Raw genomic sequence first — 18,207 nt, 5'->3', positions numbered from 1 at the left:
GAGCTATGGCATGGTGCACTGCGCGGCTCCCTTCAGATCTTGCAAGATGCCAGCCATTTGTCAGGGTGGGTAACTGGTTGGGAAACTTCGCAGGAAACGACAGCTTTGGCAAATGACTCAGTAGGTGGTTCAGACTCTTGTGACTCAGAACCAAGCCCACGGCCTAACCCCATGCTAAGAGTCCCTGGAATGGTTGAGATGCTCCCAGCCCGGCTGGCATGTGAGACTGAGGACCTCTGGTGTTCACCTGCTGAGAGACGAATGTCTTTCCTGACAAGTCTTGGGGATTGTGGACCAGAATTGCGGGAAAATCCACTCAGTTATGAGTCTTGCTTTCCCTCAATCTCTAGAGAGTGTTTTGCTTGTATTGAAACCAAGTTTCATGCAGCCCAGGCCTGCCTCCAACTCTGTATGTATTGAGGATGACCTTGAACTCACCATCCTAAATCTACCTCCTAGTAGTGGGAATAGGCATATGATACCATACCCAATGTGCACGGTACTGGGCTTCATGAATGCAAGACAAACATTCTAGCAGCCGATCTACATTGGAGATTTTCTGATGTATTCTCTATCATGCGACCTTCCACCTGAAAGCCCTCCTCCTTACCCATTGGCTTCTATTCATTCCTCACAGTCATGAACTTATAGATGCAAACTATCTAGTTCTCCCTTAGTTTCTGTTGCTTCCCAGAGTGATGATGTCTCTGAGCAAGTATCCTGCCATGGATATCTAGTGGCATCAATTACAATTTCAACACCCAACCCATTCTTCATCAGACTTACTCCCAACTCACACAGAATGTCGTCCAAACTCCTTGTCTTGGTGAAAGCATTCAAATCTATCCTTGAAGCCCCAATTTCCTCCATTACTCTGCTTATAGCCTATGTTCTGGGCAAGCTAGATGGATCACTCATCCCTCCCTCTGTGCACTCTCTAGTTCCTCTCCCTCGTATGTTTTCAATTCCCTTCACTTAAGATGTCTCTTCTCTGTCTCCTGAGATCCCGCTGCTCAGACTTCCAGGCCTGGAACACCAGCACCCTCCTCTCTCAGACATGCCCACTCATTTCTGGATCCCTGACACCACATCTGGATGGTACTTTCGTATAGACATAGACCATTCTATGCAGAACAGCAGGCGTTTGTAGGAGCAATGGCTCTTATCCTTCGGGGATGTTCCCTAGGGAAGGGACAGGGGCTAGGTAGACATGAGGAGACACACTCTTCCTATTTCCCACCATTCCTGAGTATACAGATTTGCACTAACTAGCAAATGGGTAAAAATGGAAAAATCTAGATGGATGTTCTCATATTCTCTCCAGCTGCAGAGTTTCATCCCAGAGGTGGCTGCACGTCAATAATAAAAGTCAGACCAGCTACAAGGTTTTCGGAGGCATTGGTGTGATACATTCTGCTGGCCATGGACTGTCTCTGGGTGTGTACAGGCAGACTCACACAAACCAGATGTGCATCTACTTTAAAAGGGCCCAGAGAGACTGGTCTCCCTCGTTTCTCAGTGTGATGAGAGGTACCCTGGAGCCTTGCAGCTCACAGTTGTTCTGAAAAAAAAAAAAAAAACCCACACCCACTTAGCATAGCCCCAGCTCTGGCTCCTTAGCATTTGCATGGCATGGGTGGGTTGTGGTGCCCTGTTGGCAGTAAGCCAGGAGGAGAGCTGAGGTTTGGCATTGCTGTGCTCAGTAAGCAGGCTAAATCCTAACATGGTCTCTGCCAGTTAACAAGGCTATTGCCTGCCTTATGCAGGAGCTGCTGTCCCGAGCCTGCCTCCTGCTGGATCAGTAAATGCTAAATACAGTGGAGGTCATGAGGCAGGTGTTGCTAAAGTTTTCTTTCCTGGTGCCCTCAAGAGACTACACAGCCATTTCCAAACTTAGCAAGGATCAAGGTATCTCAGAGGCTTTATTCAAATGCAAACTGTTGGACCCAAACTCCAGAGGGTCTAACTCTTTGGGCAAGGATAAAGAATTTATATTTCATCCTCAGATGATGCTGATCTAGCTTGTCAAAGGCCCCCACTCTGTGAGCCGCAACACCAGACTACCTCAAGGGAAGGAAAATGAATCAAGAGAGAGAGAGAGAGGAAACATCAGTCTATCTCCAGACTCTGGCCTTATGAAAATGAATCCCTTAGACTGAGGAGATGGGCCAGTTGTTAAAAGTGCTTGCCTTATAAACACGAGGACTTGAGTTCAGTCCTCAGAGCCCACATTTAAAAAGCCAGGCACACTGGCATGAGACTGCAATCCTAGCAGAGAGAGTCAGATTCCTGGGGCCTCCTGGTTGGCAAATGTAGCCTACTAGGCAAGGTCCAGGCCAGAGAGGTACTGTCTCAAAAACACAGTACACCCAGGGAACGATATGAAGGATGACCTCTGGCTTCCACACTAATTTGAAAACACACACACACACACACACACACACACACACACACACACACTGCTAAAACATCAGTTAACTACTTTGCCACAGAAATGGTTTTTCCTTCTAAGCTGTTGGCTCCATTTTCTATTTCTCACCTAGAATAAAAAAACTTCAACTACACAGCTAAGCTTGACTTGACTGAGCCCTAACTATGTGCCAGGTACCGTTCTAAACCCTTAACGCATTATTAGCTCATTTCATGCACATGAGTCTATGCATTAGGTAGCACGATTACCCCATTTTAGAAATGATAAATCCCACAGGGGCCTGAGGAAATAGTTTCTGAATTGATGTACAAAGGAAGACTGGGGAAGCGTTTAGCCCATGTCCTACGGAAGCCCATATCTATGCCAAGGGAAGCCATCAGAAAGTGAAGAACTGGCTTGTCAACCAGTTGTTTGTTCCTGTACGACACCAAATAACCCATGTGCCTGCCATTGGCTGCCTGCTCTGGCTCTGTGTAGACGTCTCCTCACTGGGAGGGAAGCCAGAGTTAATCTCTCACAAAGGGTGGTTTAATAATAACCAGACACTGGAGGCGAACAGAAAGGAACAGGGTGATCCCACACAACCCCAGAAAAAAATGGACTATTCGGGCTCACGGTGTGTGCACTGCCAACTGGGGAGGGCCCCTGGGGCTGCCTGAGGTTTCTTAATTTTTTATTCTAAAAATAGCCCAAGCAGGTGTCCCTCCTGGTTATCCCCGAATGCACCAGTGCAAGCAACTACAGATGCCTATCACTGTAAAGCCGCACTAACACTCCCATCGGAATGGAAACCAGGTCATCTCTGAAAGGCTATAAATGGACAGCCCCTCTCTGTCTATTACTTATTAATGTTTCCCGCCTTTTGCTCAACCAGCCTTGAGGCCCAAACAGAGAAACACACCCTACATAAAGTTACAATACAAATAAATAAAACATCAAGACTCAAACCGGTAGCTTTCTTTGTCCCCACTGGAGCAGGGTGGACCGCGCCTGCTAGCTGCTATGCACAGTGCTCCTCAAAGCGCAGCCCTTGGAGAACTAAGGGATGCATTTTCCCCAGAAGTCACTCATCTTTGCCTCTGTGGAAGACTGTTCTTGTCTGCTGGGGATGGAGTGAAGTGATCACAGAGTGATTCTGAACCCGAGTCCCTTGGAGTCAGGCACAGCGAGGTTGGCCACACTGATGAAGAGCCCGCAGATACAATATGCACGCTCTGTGGCTACCCTGCCTCAAGAGTTACCGTGGAAATACCAGTCATGGAGAGATGTGTGCAAGAGGAAACTTGTCAGAGTCTCGCCATCAAGTTCTGCAGAGATGCGATTATTCAGGAGCCAAGCCAAACTAATGGGATGCTGGCATCTGTCACTCCAGGAAACCCCTGTGATACTGGCATCTATCACTCCAGAGAGCCCCTCTGGGTCAAGAGGCTAGCCATGCCCAAAGTAGTATTATTTATTCCATCTGCCTCCTCCTGGCTGCTCACAAACACTTCTTGCTTTGCTGGAAAAAAGGCTTGTCCAGGTCTCATCTTAGCCCCAGCTAGTGTGAGGCAACCCAAGGGCTGTTCCCATGGCGAGACCTGGAGTCATTTGTGGCCCAAAGGCACTTTACTCCAGCTCACCAGGGCGGAGAAACAGAGGGAACCCACGCACCTGTCAGGCATTCTGCCTCAAAACAAAGCCAGCTCTTCCTCTTCCCGCAGTGGCTACAGAAGAGAGAAGCTTAGCCTGGAGTTTCCACTCTAATGGCCTCAATCTATGCCCCTTAGTGCAGAAGACAGCACCCAACTGTTGTGGACTGAACGAGAAATGTTGCTCAGAGGTGTGAGCATTTAAACACTTGGGCCCCAGTGAGTGGTGCTGTTCGGGGAGGTGGTATAGCCTCCTGGAGGAAGTACATCACTAGGGGTGGGCTCTGAGAGTTTCTATCCTGACCCCACTTTCAGTTCAATTTCTCCAAATCATGTTTGCCATTGTAGATACGCTCTCTCAGCTCCCTTCTCCACTTTCCCTCCTTCAGGAATGGGAAGCCCAAACCAACCTTTATATTTATACTACTTTTGGTCACAGCATTTCTGTCACAGTGATGGAAAAGTAACCAATACACCTACTTGTAACTTCTGTTCTACTATGTGTACTGTGGCCCTTTAGTGCCTGTACTACATGTATTATTATGGTACTATGCCTGTAGTTTACCACCTGCACTAAGAACCATTTGCATTCATGAGCCAGGCAAGGGCCTGGAGACTTAAATGCACAAAGACTCACAGACAGAGACACGGGTCATCCTTGAAACAAGAATGCCCCCTTAATTGTGTTCCAGGACAGCTTATATAGGGATCCTTAACTGATAGCCATGCCCCAGCGAAACATACCAGAAACCACTCCCCTGCCATCAGGAACATCAGGTCTTGTGCTGCTCAGAGCAGTTGCAAACACAGGAAAACAAGTTGTTTTGCTCAGAGCAGCTGCAAGCATAACAAGTTGTTTACAGGAATTTCGGGGTCTGGGGGTCCACAGTCCCCAACACCTCCTCACCCCAATCAATCCCCACCAGAAACTATGTAGAGCACACGACAAGGCCTGCTATACTTCAGCAATGGGCACAATGGGGCCCCTTGTCTCCAAGGCTTCATTTGTTTCTTATGGAAATACTTAAATGCTTCTAAAATATAAAATAAAGACTAATTGCCTCTTAGGTTAGTCAAGTCAATAGAGAGTCGATAATGGTGAACTACACAAGACAGGCAGTTTGGTGGGGCCGGAGAGGTGCTAAAAGCTCCAGCTGCCAAGCATCACATGTCTGAAGCCACTCAAATCAAGTCGCTTCCCTGCCTAGGAAACACTCCTGCCATGAGCTACGGTTATTGCAGTGGCGTTGTTTTAGTGGCAGGAACTGCAAGTGCGTACTGACAGCGAGCCAGGCACCCTGCAGAATGCTTGTCCTGGGTTGGCTAATCTCATGCTAACAAATTTATGAAGAATATTCCATCATGACAGACCCATAGAAACTGAGGCACACAGCTCCCAAGTGGCAAGGCTGGGATCTGAACTCAGGATGTGTAGAAGCAGCATCCAGAGCACCCCTCCTCTATCACTTAACCTTTTGCTGAACTTACTATAAACAAGTTAGCCAGTGTAGTAATATGAGGTTCCCCCCCCCACCCAGAGAAATTAACACAGCACTTACTACTGTTGAAGAGTTTTCCTTCTCTGAGTAATTATCATTGTTCATATCATAAGGCCTAAATCTTGGCGTGAAAACTTTCACCCTCATTTGGTTGAACAGCTACGTAAGGTCTTTCAGTCTTGAGGAAAGGCTGCATTCTTACCAAGCAACACAGGGAAGGCTGGCCAAGGTTTACTGAGCCCAATGTGCCTAAATTGGTTTAAAGCCTTGAAGATTCCATTTTCCATGTACTGAAAGGAAGAAATATATTGTTGGTTCTTAGAATTCGCCCTTGGGAAGGACTTCTCAAACTCTGAACTTCCACTTGGGTCTTTCTAGCACAACAGTGTCTGGCATCGATAGAAGCACTCGGGTACTACAGGAAGAGTCCCGAACCTGGATCACTTGGTCTGAAGCCTCAGGGCCAACCAGTGCTATCCTGTGCATGACCTTGAGAGAATCAACCTGGTCACTCAGGTCATCTAAAACACCATCGGTCAAGCAGGGAGGGGAAATACCATGCTTCTGCTGTTCATGGTAAGGAAGAAGCAAGATAATATATGTAAAACCTCATTCAATAGCAAGGGTGGTCCAAGGTAACTTGCCTTGGTGGTTCATTATGCACCAGGAACCCTGCAGCAGGGATAGTATCCTGCCATTTCCAGGTGAGGAATGGAAGTGACAGAAGCAGAATTTTCAGCTAGATTGTTCCGGCTCATGATTTCTTAATAGTGCTGACTATATCCTGTGATATTGAATATTTATTGTAATTTAACAGAATCGGGAATCACCCAGGAGGCCCTGGATTCCAGCTACGCCTGAGAGGGATCATCTCAATTAAGTTAGCTGAGGTGGGAAGATTCCTTTCTGTAGATCTGGGCAACAGGCTACATCAAAAGAAATAAGCAAGCTGGGCGCCAACATTCCTGTGTCCTGACTGTGGTGGCAGTGCAAGCAAATATCTCCTATTCCAGCCACTGTGACTTCCTACTATGAAAGGCTGTTTTCTCAAACTATGATCCAAAAGAAACCCTTCCTTTTGTGCTTTTTTAAATTGCCTCTGCCCGGTATTTTTGTACCAGCAATGTGTAATATAACCAAATCCATCCCATAATGGAGGAGGGTGTCTGGGTTAGGGTTTCTATTGCTGCAATGAAACACTATGACCAAAAGCAACTTAGGGAAGAAAGGTTTTATTTGCCTTATAATTTCTAATCACTGTTCATCATTGAAGGAAGTCAGGGCAGGAATTCAAACAGGACAGGAACCTGGAGTCAGGAGTTGATGCAGAGGCTATAGAGGGGTGCTGCTTATTGGCTTGTTCTTCAGGGCTTGTTTAGCCTGCTTTCTTATAGCACCCAGGACCACCAGCCCAGGGATGGTACTACCCACAATGGTCTGCCACCCCCCATCTGCCATCAATAAAAAAATGCTTTATAGGCTTGCCCACAATCTGATCTTACGGAGGCATTTATTTTTTTTTAACTTGAGGTTGCTTCCTTTCAAATCACTCCAGTTTACGACATAAAACTCTCTAGCACAAGGGACAAAATGAGTTCCTGGGAACAAAACTAAAAGATTGTCATTTTTATGTTAAGATAGGACAGAGGAATACATACACATACTATATAACTGCAAACTGATCCACAAAGGCATAAGCACACACTGTGTCTGTGCAATTAAAAGTGAATGAAGAGAGCAGCTAGAAAAATACATGTCTAAACAAAATTCCTTAGAAGGAAGAATTAAAAAAAACACTTGAGAAATTTAGTGCTGCGAACCTGGGCACTTGCAATAGAAGGCTGTGTGCTATGCTCAGATGTGCCCTAGAGGAGGTGCAAGCCGTTTCCGGGTGGCTCAGCAAAGAATTCCAATACCTTCACAGTTCAATTCTAAAGGCGTATCTTCAGCCAGTCAGTAGGAAGGTGAGGTATCATTAGCGTTATGCTCCCCTTCTTCACCCTGGATTCATCAATTTAAATCAACGTGTCTAAATTTAGAGGTATAAAATTTCATTTTATGAATGATAATTGGTATGTTTAGTACAAATATGCCTTGGTCTCCTAATGGGACTCAAATTGCATTTCTTTAAGCTATCAAAATAGAACTAGAGTTTATGCCAATAAACTCCATACTGTTTCTTTAAAAAAATATTTGTATATGTGTCCAAATGTGTGCATGCCCAAATGCGTGTGTGAAGGTGCACATCCAAACATGTATGTGCAGGCTCAAAGGTTTGTGTGTCTGTGAAGGTCAGAAGAGGGTGTCAGGTAACTTCCCTTAGCACTCCTTGCCTATTTCTTTGAGGCAGGGTCTCTCCCTGAACCTGGTCTCTTGCTTTGGAAGACAGCAATTCCCAGAAACCTTCCTGTCTGTGCCCTCATCAAGGAGAGGGTCACAGGCATGCATGGGATACCCAGCTGTTTTGGTGCACACTGAGATCCAAACTCTGCGCCTCGTGTCTGTGCAGCGAGTGCTCTTAACAACTGAGCCATTTCTCCAGTCCCCTACACTCTGCTTCCTAAATAACCGAGTCATTTAAAAGTCCACTCAACAGTTGCTCAGGCTATTATCCCTCACTCCCCTTCTTCCTGGATCTCGCTTTTTCCTTCTACGCCCAATACCACTACCTAGATATTGGAGCTTATGGTCCCGCCTTGATCTCCTCAACCCTCCCACCCCACTTGGTTCTCAGCACTGTTTCCAAGTGCCTTCCTGGCAATTCACCCATGGGTTCACTCATTCTTTCATGGATTCATCCACCTATACATCTTACGACATTCAAAAATAATCAGCTCATTCCCACAACGAGCCAGGCATTCTCCCAGTGCCATGACCCTCCTTTCTCCCTGGTATGATTTTTTTCCTCGCCCCAATTCTCTACTGCGTAGAAGTGGCTAGAGAAGAGGACACACATTCATCAGAGACTTCATTCTGCACACACCACCTTTGAGGAGTTCTGACCGAAGAGCAGCAGGCATGCATGTGCTCGCTTGTAACGCCAGGCCAGGCTGGTCCTGAGGTAGCTGGGATAATCAATCCAGTTGCCAGAGTGGCTGTAAGTGTTCATTTACCACTACGAGACCTGCAGCAGTCATATATAATGCCTTCCGCCAGCAGGAGCCGCGCCAGCTGCAGCCCGGGGTGGCATGTCGGCCGTCCGTCATCCACTTCCTCTACAACCTTTTGTTCACCGCTCATTAGGGTGAGTTATAACAGGGGACAGCACATATTTCAGGACACTCTCTCTTCTCCTCATGATGTTTCAAGTCAGCTGGACCAGCCCCATGCCCACACAATCTTTCAGAGAGGGACAGTCTCACCCATTAGATGTTCATTGCCTCAGCACTTCCAATGACTGGAACCAGAGTATGAGCACATTCCTATGAGGCAGGATGAAAAAGCATCCCACTTCATCTGCTATAAATACTGGATCCTGCATTTCCTTGTTCTCTGCCATATCCTCGAGGCCTGTAGTGAAGGCAAATTACATTTGAACATCCTAAATAGGTCATCATGTCAGCTTTGGGCCCTGCCTTTGCTTCTCCGTTGTAAGCAGATGGCTTCCAGAGTCACAAGTGATTGGATTAGGCTAGCACGCCCATGCCACTAGAGGGCTTCGAAAATATGTCATTGCAAATGGGAAACCAACTGTCTAAGATTATGAATGTTAGAGGCTGAGGATGGATAGGACAGTGTGCACTTGGAACCCCAGTGCTGGGGAAGCAGAGGCAGGAGGAGGCTGAGGCCATGGATTAGTTTCTTTCCTATGTTTGTGATAAGACACTATGACCAAGACAACTTATAAAAGAAAGTCTTTAATTGGATCTAGGGTTTCAGAGGGTTAGAGTCCATGACAGAGGAAGGAAGGCATAGCAAAGGGTGACTGGAGCAGCACTGAGAGCTTATGTCTTGATCCACAAACAGGCAGCAGGGAGCACACTGGGAATGGTGCCTGTCTCTAGAAATATCAAAGCCAGCCCCAGTGACAAATCTACAACAAGGCCACATGGGGGGCGGTTCTCATTCAAATCACAGGCACGTTGGCCACAGTCTAACTCTGGTCTCAGACAAGCCCCAGGTCTGAATGAGAGAATATTTGTCTAAGAAAACAATGTGGGTGGCTTCTAAGGAATGAATGATACCCAAGGTTGACCTCTGGCTTCCACGCTGCTCTTTCAGACAACCAGAGTTTGGTTCCCAGTACTCATACCAGATGGTTCATAAATATTCATAACCCCAGATTAGGGGGGAATGCAACATCATCTTCTGATTTCCTCTGGCATCTATACACACACACACACACACACACACACACACACACACACACACACACATCTTAAAAACAAAATAAAACAAACAAGTTTGCTGACTAAGAAGATAGCTGAGAATTCCAAACTGGAAGCCATCCAGATAACCATGAACTGGTAAGCAGAATAGAAACTCATGCGCATGCCATATAATAGGCTATAGTTCTAGGGCTGCTATTTTGATAATAAAAAGAAATGACATGTTCATACATGTAGTTGTATGAACAAATCTTAAAATCATTATGCTAAGTGAAAGAAATCAAATGCAAAGGCTATCTATATATTGTAATTCCATTGATAGAAAATTCTCGACAAGGCAAAATATAGTGACATTGAGCAGATCTATAGTTATCAGAAGCTGTGGGCCGGGGGAGAGAATTAAGAGCAAAGAGGCCCAAGGGAGCTTTAGTGGGTAAGAAAAATGCCCCCATATATTCATTCTCTGGGAGACAGTTATATGATTGCATGCAATTGGCAAAATTCATCATATCAGACTCATACAATAGACAGATCTTATTACATGCAGACAATTTCGTAAATAGAGACATAACAAAAGAGAAAATTCTCCACTAAGGAATATTGCCTTGGCTTCTCCTCCAAGGTACCAGATGCCCTAGGAGAGAGGAACGTGGGCATCGTACATGGAAAGAAGTTACACTCAGATAAAAGTGAGAAAGCTAACCGTGTAAGGCTGACCTGGGACAGACTAGAGAGTGTACATCTCCAGTGGAGGGCGACCAGTTATTATTCGCATCTCTTGGGGACTATCAGCCCTGTCAGGTTCAGCCCAACTTCTGGCTAATTCAAGTGGGATCGAAGAAACACTAGAAAGATGGAGAGATTGCAGGAAAGTGGTTTGACCTCAGACTTCAGGGGTTTTTGTTCCTAAAATAGATCAGTTGGACAAAAATGGCATAAACGCTTTTGTATGATAGAGCATGCCCGGTCTTTAATGTCTTAGGGGCTGGGGAGAAAGCTCAGTTGGTAAATTGAGAAACCAACTGCTTGTCTTGCAGGCACAAGGACCTGAATTCAATTCCCAGAACTCACACCAAGAAGCCAGGCATGGAGCTATGGCCGTTGTAATTCCAGTTTTGGGGAGGGAGAGACAGGGGCAAACCTGGAGCTTACAGGCCAGCTAGCCTAGTCTAATCAGTGAACACCAGGTCCCAGGTACAGACACCTCCCCCTGACACACACAGTAAAATCATCAATCCCTTGTTGTTTCATCATTTTCTGATTCCACTTAGCTCTTGGGATCCCTGAGGTAGTTCTGGCTGGAGCGAGGGTCATCATTCTTTGGGCTGAAATGAAGGGGACCAAGGCACTGAAAGAAGGTGTAGACCTCACTGGGTCACCCTATTGTGAATTTCTTTGCCTGGACAGACATGGCTAGCATGCCCTTACCCTGAGATGCTCTCAGAAGATCTCCAGAGACTCAGCTGATTTATTCTTAGTTCCCTGGTGAGTGTTCACTTTGTAGTCGAAGAGAACTTCCAGATTCCAGGATGATGAATTTTTGATCTTGATTTTTTTTTTAATTCAATTGTGAGTCATTCCACATGTTAGCGTCAACAACCTCAAACCTCCCTCTCCCCTCAGCTTTCTCATCTCTTCAAAGATCCCGGAGGTGAGTAAGGGTTTTAAACATTCGCCCTTGATAAGAAAAGTTGCAAGAACTGGATACTTGTGAGGAGTGTTGCTGTCAATACTAAGAAAGAGTGCTTTTTCCCCCCAAGCAGAACTGTGCATAGATAAGGACAGATCTTGCATCTCTCACAAGAGTGAGCAGGCAGAGATGCACAGACGCTTTGCTGTCTCTGTGTCAGTGTTTCTCAACCTGTGGGGAGGGGTTCCAACGACCCTTTCACAGAAATTACATATCAGATATTTACATTACAATTCATAACAGTAGCAACATTACAGTTATAAAGTAGCAACAAACAATTTTATGGTTGGGGGTCACCACAACAGGAGGTACTGTATTAAGGGAAGGTTGAGAAGCCCTGCTTTAAGCCAACTCTCCCTTCCTGAAAGCCTGGATAAAAACTTAATCTAGGCTTCAACCAGATGGCTCAGAAGGTAAAGGCACTTGCCAGCAAGCATGCAGCTCTGGGTTTGATTCCTCCAAATCCACGTGGTGGAAGGAGAGAACTGACTCTTACAACTTGTCCTCTGACCCCCATGTGTGTACACTGTGGCACAGGTGTTCCCTTACACAGATACATATACTATGAAATAATCAAAAATTAATAAGAAATGTAAAAACAGCCATCTCCATGTTCTTTGGAGGATTCTTCCTAATATTTTGAAATTGCCCCACCCCCGTGTGGTGAATCTGGCTGGAAAATACAATATCAGCAAAAGGCATAGCTGATCACAAGAGGACTGGTCACAGGCTTTGTCAACAAAGGGGTGGGACGCAGCACACAGTGGAGGTGTAGAAATTGAATCTTAGTAAGCTCACACCTCAAGCTCAAAGCTACCTGAACTGGTAAACTGCTAGCTGGATTAGAAAGACATCCAGGGCAAGCCGAATCTGCAGCCAACACTCTTCCCACTACTGCACACTGTCAACCCCAAGGAACAGGTTTCTGTTAACCTTCTATCTTGAGGCTCATTATCTGTGTTAGGCATGGCATTCTGCTGTTGTTTGTCCAGGGATAAGGAGTGTGTATTTAGGTTCTTGTATCTTATACTTAACTTCACATTGGGGATCTAGCCTCAGGCAGACATTCACGTGAACAGGCAACTGTAATCAGTTTAGGAGATTATTACTTGACAGTATTCCTGTTCCCGGTGATAATTAGAGTAGGCTGGGCTATTAGAATGTTACCTGCAGACACACACAGTTGCCTTTTCTTTCTCCCTGATCTCCTTAGCCTCCCTTCAGAAAACACAGTCTTTCATCTTTAGGTTTACGTGCAACGGTGGTAATTCAGCATGTCCTGAAATAGTGAGAATGCCTACAGGAAGCTAAGCATGCGGGATGGAATAAGACATTGCCCTAGGCTGGCCCTGCTGCCCTCACACATTCTACAACATGCAAGGTCACACAGTCCTGTTAGAGTTGAAGTAACAGCTCTTTGAAGGTCAAATTTATTACAGTTGCCTTTGTTAAAGTCTTCCTGAATGTCTGGGTAACAGGCCCCTACTTTGGGCATGCCTTCTTTTTTGCAATTGTCTCAACCAAATCAAGAAAACTGGACACAAGACCTCTATGCCCAGCTCTGCTGGAATCACGTTCGAACTCAAGTTCAAGCGACTATGCACAGAAGACCCATCTAATTTTGAGTTCTGGCCCTTAGGTGAGGGGTGTAGGAAGAAAGGCTACTTTTCTGTGAGGTAGGGGGACATTGGGGCATAGAAGAAGATCTCCAGGTTCATGAAATATTTTACAGGGCACCAGCATGTGCAATTAGCGTTTCACCTCCAAAACGTCTTTTTCTTTTATTCCCCCCATTAAGAGTGAGCTCGGGAATGTCACTTGCAGCTGAATTCAGTCTTGTTCTGGCTCTCCTCAGCACCCTTCTGAGACATTCTGGTTCTCTGGGGGCAGTCAAGGTCATACTTAAAAAGAGATGTTATTTCTTGATCAAGGTTCTGGGAGGATCATCTTTCCAGTGGGAAATCCTGCTGCCATTTCAGAGAGCTGAAGCAGGGAGGTTGAGGGACTAGGGCTAAAGGGGGGCGGCACATGAAGTTTCATTCCTCATAGGCCTATGTCACAGATGCGAGCAGAAGACGAAAGGGGAGCCGACAAAGAAACTGGAACATGAACATAAAGACAGCATTTGTGGGAAGATGGCTCAGCCACAGCTCAGTAGAGTGCTTGCTGCCCAAGCCTGAGGACCTGGGCTTAGTTCTCCAGAACGCATATCTGAACTGAGCATGGCCATACTTGCTTATAATCCCAGTGCTTGGGGTAGAAAACAGGAGATCGGGGGGGGGGGGCTTGCTGACCCTTCAACCTACCTGAAAATAGTTAAGTTCTTAGGTCAGTGAAGACTCCTATGTTAAAGGGGTAGATGGACAGCGATAAAGACGGACACTGGATATTCTTTTCTGACCTCTGTATATGTGTGCACACCCACATGTATACAACACACATACATGCACACACATACATACACACACACACACACACACACACACACACACATACACAAAGACACATACACACTTCATGGCCTCCAGGAATAGAAAGCAAAGAATAAAGCAGCCAAGAGCAAACAGACTGCTTTGGTTCCAGAGCAGGGAAAGTCAGCAGCTGATTGGCCACAGAGCACACGTGAGGTGGGTAGTGTTGACCACACCAGGTCAATCCACCAACTTGGGGCAGAGGTAGAGAGACCACTGTCAGCTCCTTCACCATCCTCTCTGAAAATGCCACACAGGATCACAAAACATAGATTTGGTGGTGGTGGGGAAGCAAAAATTCTCGTCTCTTCTTTGTAAGGGAGTTATGTATTCCAAAGTTCATGTGGGAGAGGAGCACGGCAAGGCCGGTATCTCTCGGGACTGACTGCGTGCATACCCCCAGGGCATGCAGGTCAGGGCACTAACCGGCCAGCATGAAGAGTTAGTTGGCTCTCAGCCAGGAGGCGGTGGCTCCCCAAGCTTTTGTGAGGGAGCACTGTCATAGGGTGACTGTTTCAAACTGGCAGTGGAGACAAAATAAAGATTCTTCAGGCTGCAGCTATCTCACCCAGGGCCCCACAGAAGACGCTACATCTCTGTGCTGTGTGCGTGGGAGGAGACGGGGCATGCGCACGTGCACGTGCTAGTGTGCACTGAATAAGCAAAGGGAACACCATTTTCTTGTGCCGCAAATGTAGTGAGCATCCACTTAGAAGAAACAAACTCACTCCTTCCTTTCCCCACCCCAAGTTCATTTACTAATGACTTAAGGAGTCATTACTGGAAAGCAAGATTACAAACCCCATTCATTTCTTCAGTCACTCAACCAATAGCACCTGGAGCTGGAGGGATTGCTCAGTGGGTAGAACACTTGCTGTTCTCGCACAGGACCTGGCTCCAGCTCCAGGCTAGCCGATGCCCTCTTCTGGGTCTTCTCAGTCAACTGTAGCCATGTACACATGCCCACACACAACACACATGTACAGGCACATCATAATAGAAAACTGTTTAGAAAATAGTAACTAAAATTAGATGCGGTTTCTAAATAGCGCCGGCCTGTGCCAGAGTTGTACAACATCCAATAGCGAGTTTCAGTGGGACACATTTTAAATAATTACTTTTAATTTGTATTTATGTGTATGTGTCTGTATGTGTGTATGTCACGTGCATCGGACCCCTCAGAGGCCAGAAGAGGGTGTTGGATCTTTTGGAGTTGGGGTAATGGGTGATGGTGAACCTCCCACTGTGGGTGCTGGTAAGTGAATGCTGGTTCTATGGAAGAGCAACGAGTGCTCTTAACTGTGGTGTCACCTCTCCGTCCCCCACCTTGTGACATGTTTTAAGATCGTACAGTCATATCTGCACTTCCACCCTCTTCTCTTGCCTACCGTCACCTTCCTAACACCAACCACCACCCTTCCAGCTCCTGCGTCTTTAGTGTTTGAGAATGCAGACTCTGTAGACGAGGACAAAGCACGTAGTGTGTGTCATTCTAAACTGCCTTACTTCACTTAAGGTGATGACCCCCAGTTCTGGAAACCCATTCTGGTCCCTGTTCATGGTCTTGGAAACCCATCATCTCAGTTTTTGTCATGGCTGAATAAAAGCCCACTGTGTATATTACGTAGGACTGTACAAATGCACATCACATTTTTCTTACTCCATTCCTCTGGACATGACATCTAGCTTGAGTCTATATTTTAGTGGCTAACTCAGCAATAAACATGAATGCGCAGGTGTCTCTGTGGTACGTGGGCTTCAACTTTGTCTCAATATCCGAGTGGTATGACTGTGGCGTATGAAAGCTCTGTTTTAGTTTTTGATGATCCGCCCCCCCCCTTACAGATTCCTATAAGAGTGGCCGCATCTGTTTACAGCCCTCCTGGCAGGAAATCAGGGGTCCTCTTTGCTTGCATCGTCCCCAGCATTCATTTGCCACTTATTGTCTCCCTCACAGTCATCCCGACTGCTTGCGAGCTGGGGTCTTTACATCTTCCACTCGTTCTCCCCCACACCAGGTACAAGGATGCTCTCCTATACTACGCCTTTAAGAAGCCATAAGCCCCACACTGGTGAACTAGTGGAGTCTAGAACCCGTTCTTATTGACTGCTAGTTCAGTGGAGCCAGGGGGTAGGAGCTGGTATCTTCATTCAGGTGGGAGGGATGAGAAGAGGTTTAGCTGTCAGCACCATTCCAGAGAAAGGCAAACAGGACTGACAAGGGCAGATAACAAACAGAGCAGAATTGAGTTTGAGTACATTCTCACCAGGGGATGAGGAGAACACAGCCTGGCAATCTTTCTAAGCCGACAGTGAGTAAAAGACACAGCACGGTGGAGGGAGCTGGTCTTCTAATCTCCCACTCACCAACATCACCAAAGTCCCTAGTATGTGCCAGCTGCTCTGCTACACTTGGGGCATACACACCCAAGAGGTGGCCCTTACTCAGGAACCTGGCAGTCTGACAGGGCAAAGTAGCTAGTAGCCAGGCTAGCCAAGTTTGTAATGGACATATCAGAAGATGCCAGAAGATCCTAACCTTGCATGTTTTCTCAGATTGGACTGCTCACCTGCGCACAGCTTCCAAGTCAAGACTGTCAACACAGAGCTGAAGGGGAAATAAAACCTCAGCAGGTGAAAGTAAACTCCCCAGAGTGTCCTCTCCTTGTCTTTTCAGTGCCTGGTACACACACACAGACACACACACAGACACACACACACACACACACTCACACACACACACGATGTCACCGGAACAGCTTCATACAGTGCATGGAGTGTGGACACGGGTGGCAACGCTAAGGCCTGACTACCTCTCGCAGGAGGGAGCAGGGACTGGTGGAGAGGCTGTGTTCTAACCTTGGCCTTGGTGTCTGTTGCCTTTCCCCACTTGCTGCTGGTCCCCCGTGGGGTGTCGGAAATGGCTCTGACACCCTCCTACACACTTTCGTATTCCAGGTTCCACCCTGCTCCTCTTTCCATCTTCATCTGCGCTCCGTTTATAAGCGAAGGCAGCCGACGAAGCCTCGCCTCGTGCCATCTGTTCTGTGTCACAAACACTGCTTTTGCGAACAGGAGGAAACGGGCCTTTCAGGACTATCGAAACTTGCAGGAGCATTTCCAGCTTGTGTGGAGGGGGTCAGGGGGGAGGTCATTTTTTTCAGACAACATGTGATCATTAATACTGATTGTCAACTTGATAGAATCTAGAGTCACCTAGGAGACCATCTCTGAACATGCCTGTGAATCAGTTTCTAGACTGGATTAAATGAGAAGATTTACGCTAACTATCCTGGGCTGGAGAGGGCAGGGAGGGAGGGAGAGAGGGAAGGAGGGAGGGAGGGAGAGCATGGAGCACCATCATCACCCTCTGCTTCCTGACTGTGGCTACAATGTGACCAGACACCTCAAGCTCCTGCTACATTGATTTTCTCCACAGGAGAGACTGTATTTTCAAACTGTGAGCCTCGATAAGTCCCCCCTTTATTTATTTTCTTTGCCAGGGATTTGGTTACAGCAACAAGACCAGTAATGCAAATACAGAGTCTTACTCTGTGCCATGGCTAGTCTTGAACATGCCCTATCCTGCTGCCTCAGCTTTGCCAACTGTTAAGATTACAATAGGAGCTAAACCTTAACAACAACAACAACAACAACAAAAAAGTCTCTGGGTCGAAGAAATGTTAATCTTACAAGCTGCAGTAAGATCCCACTACATCAGGATCCAGGATTTGCCTTCTTAGGTTTGCCAACCTTCCCAGGTCTCATTCAGCAATTGTCACACCTACTGCTGGATGGGGAGTGGCAGAGTCTCCTTCATTTCTCTTTACAGCTGGTTAGAAGGACAGATTTGGATTCTGTGTGTAATTATAGCCCGAACTGGGGACCTGGGGATGTGTCTCCAATTATCTCTTGTTTTGACTGAATGTATTTATGTGGATTTCATATCTTTTGGTAAAAGAACCATCCTGATTTAAAGCTGGGTATGGAGGTGCATTTTTGCAAGCCCAGCATTCCAGAGGATGAGGCAGGAGGATCATGAGTCCAAGGTCAGCCTGGTCTGCACAGCCAGACGGTATCTCAAATAAATAAACCAAGTGCTTGGAAGATAGTGCAGTTAGTAAAGGCACTTACCTCATGAACATGAAGACCTGTGT

General features: G+C 46.5%; 1 protein-coding gene across 2 annotated transcripts in view; it reads right to left on the bottom strand.

Moving 5' to 3' along the window:
- Positions 1-18,207, bottom strand: part of Rora (RAR related orphan receptor A) — a 728,880-nt gene that overhangs the window by 439,901 nt on the left and 270,772 nt on the right. The window lies entirely within an intron of this gene.

The sequence above is a fragment of the Arvicola amphibius genome, chromosome 3 (genome assembly GCF_903992535.2).
Source record: "Arvicola amphibius chromosome 3, mArvAmp1.2, whole genome shotgun sequence".
Classification (NCBI taxonomy): domain Eukaryota; kingdom Metazoa; phylum Chordata; class Mammalia; order Rodentia; family Cricetidae; genus Arvicola; species Arvicola amphibius.
This window is presented reverse-complemented; position numbering and strand designations above follow the sequence as displayed.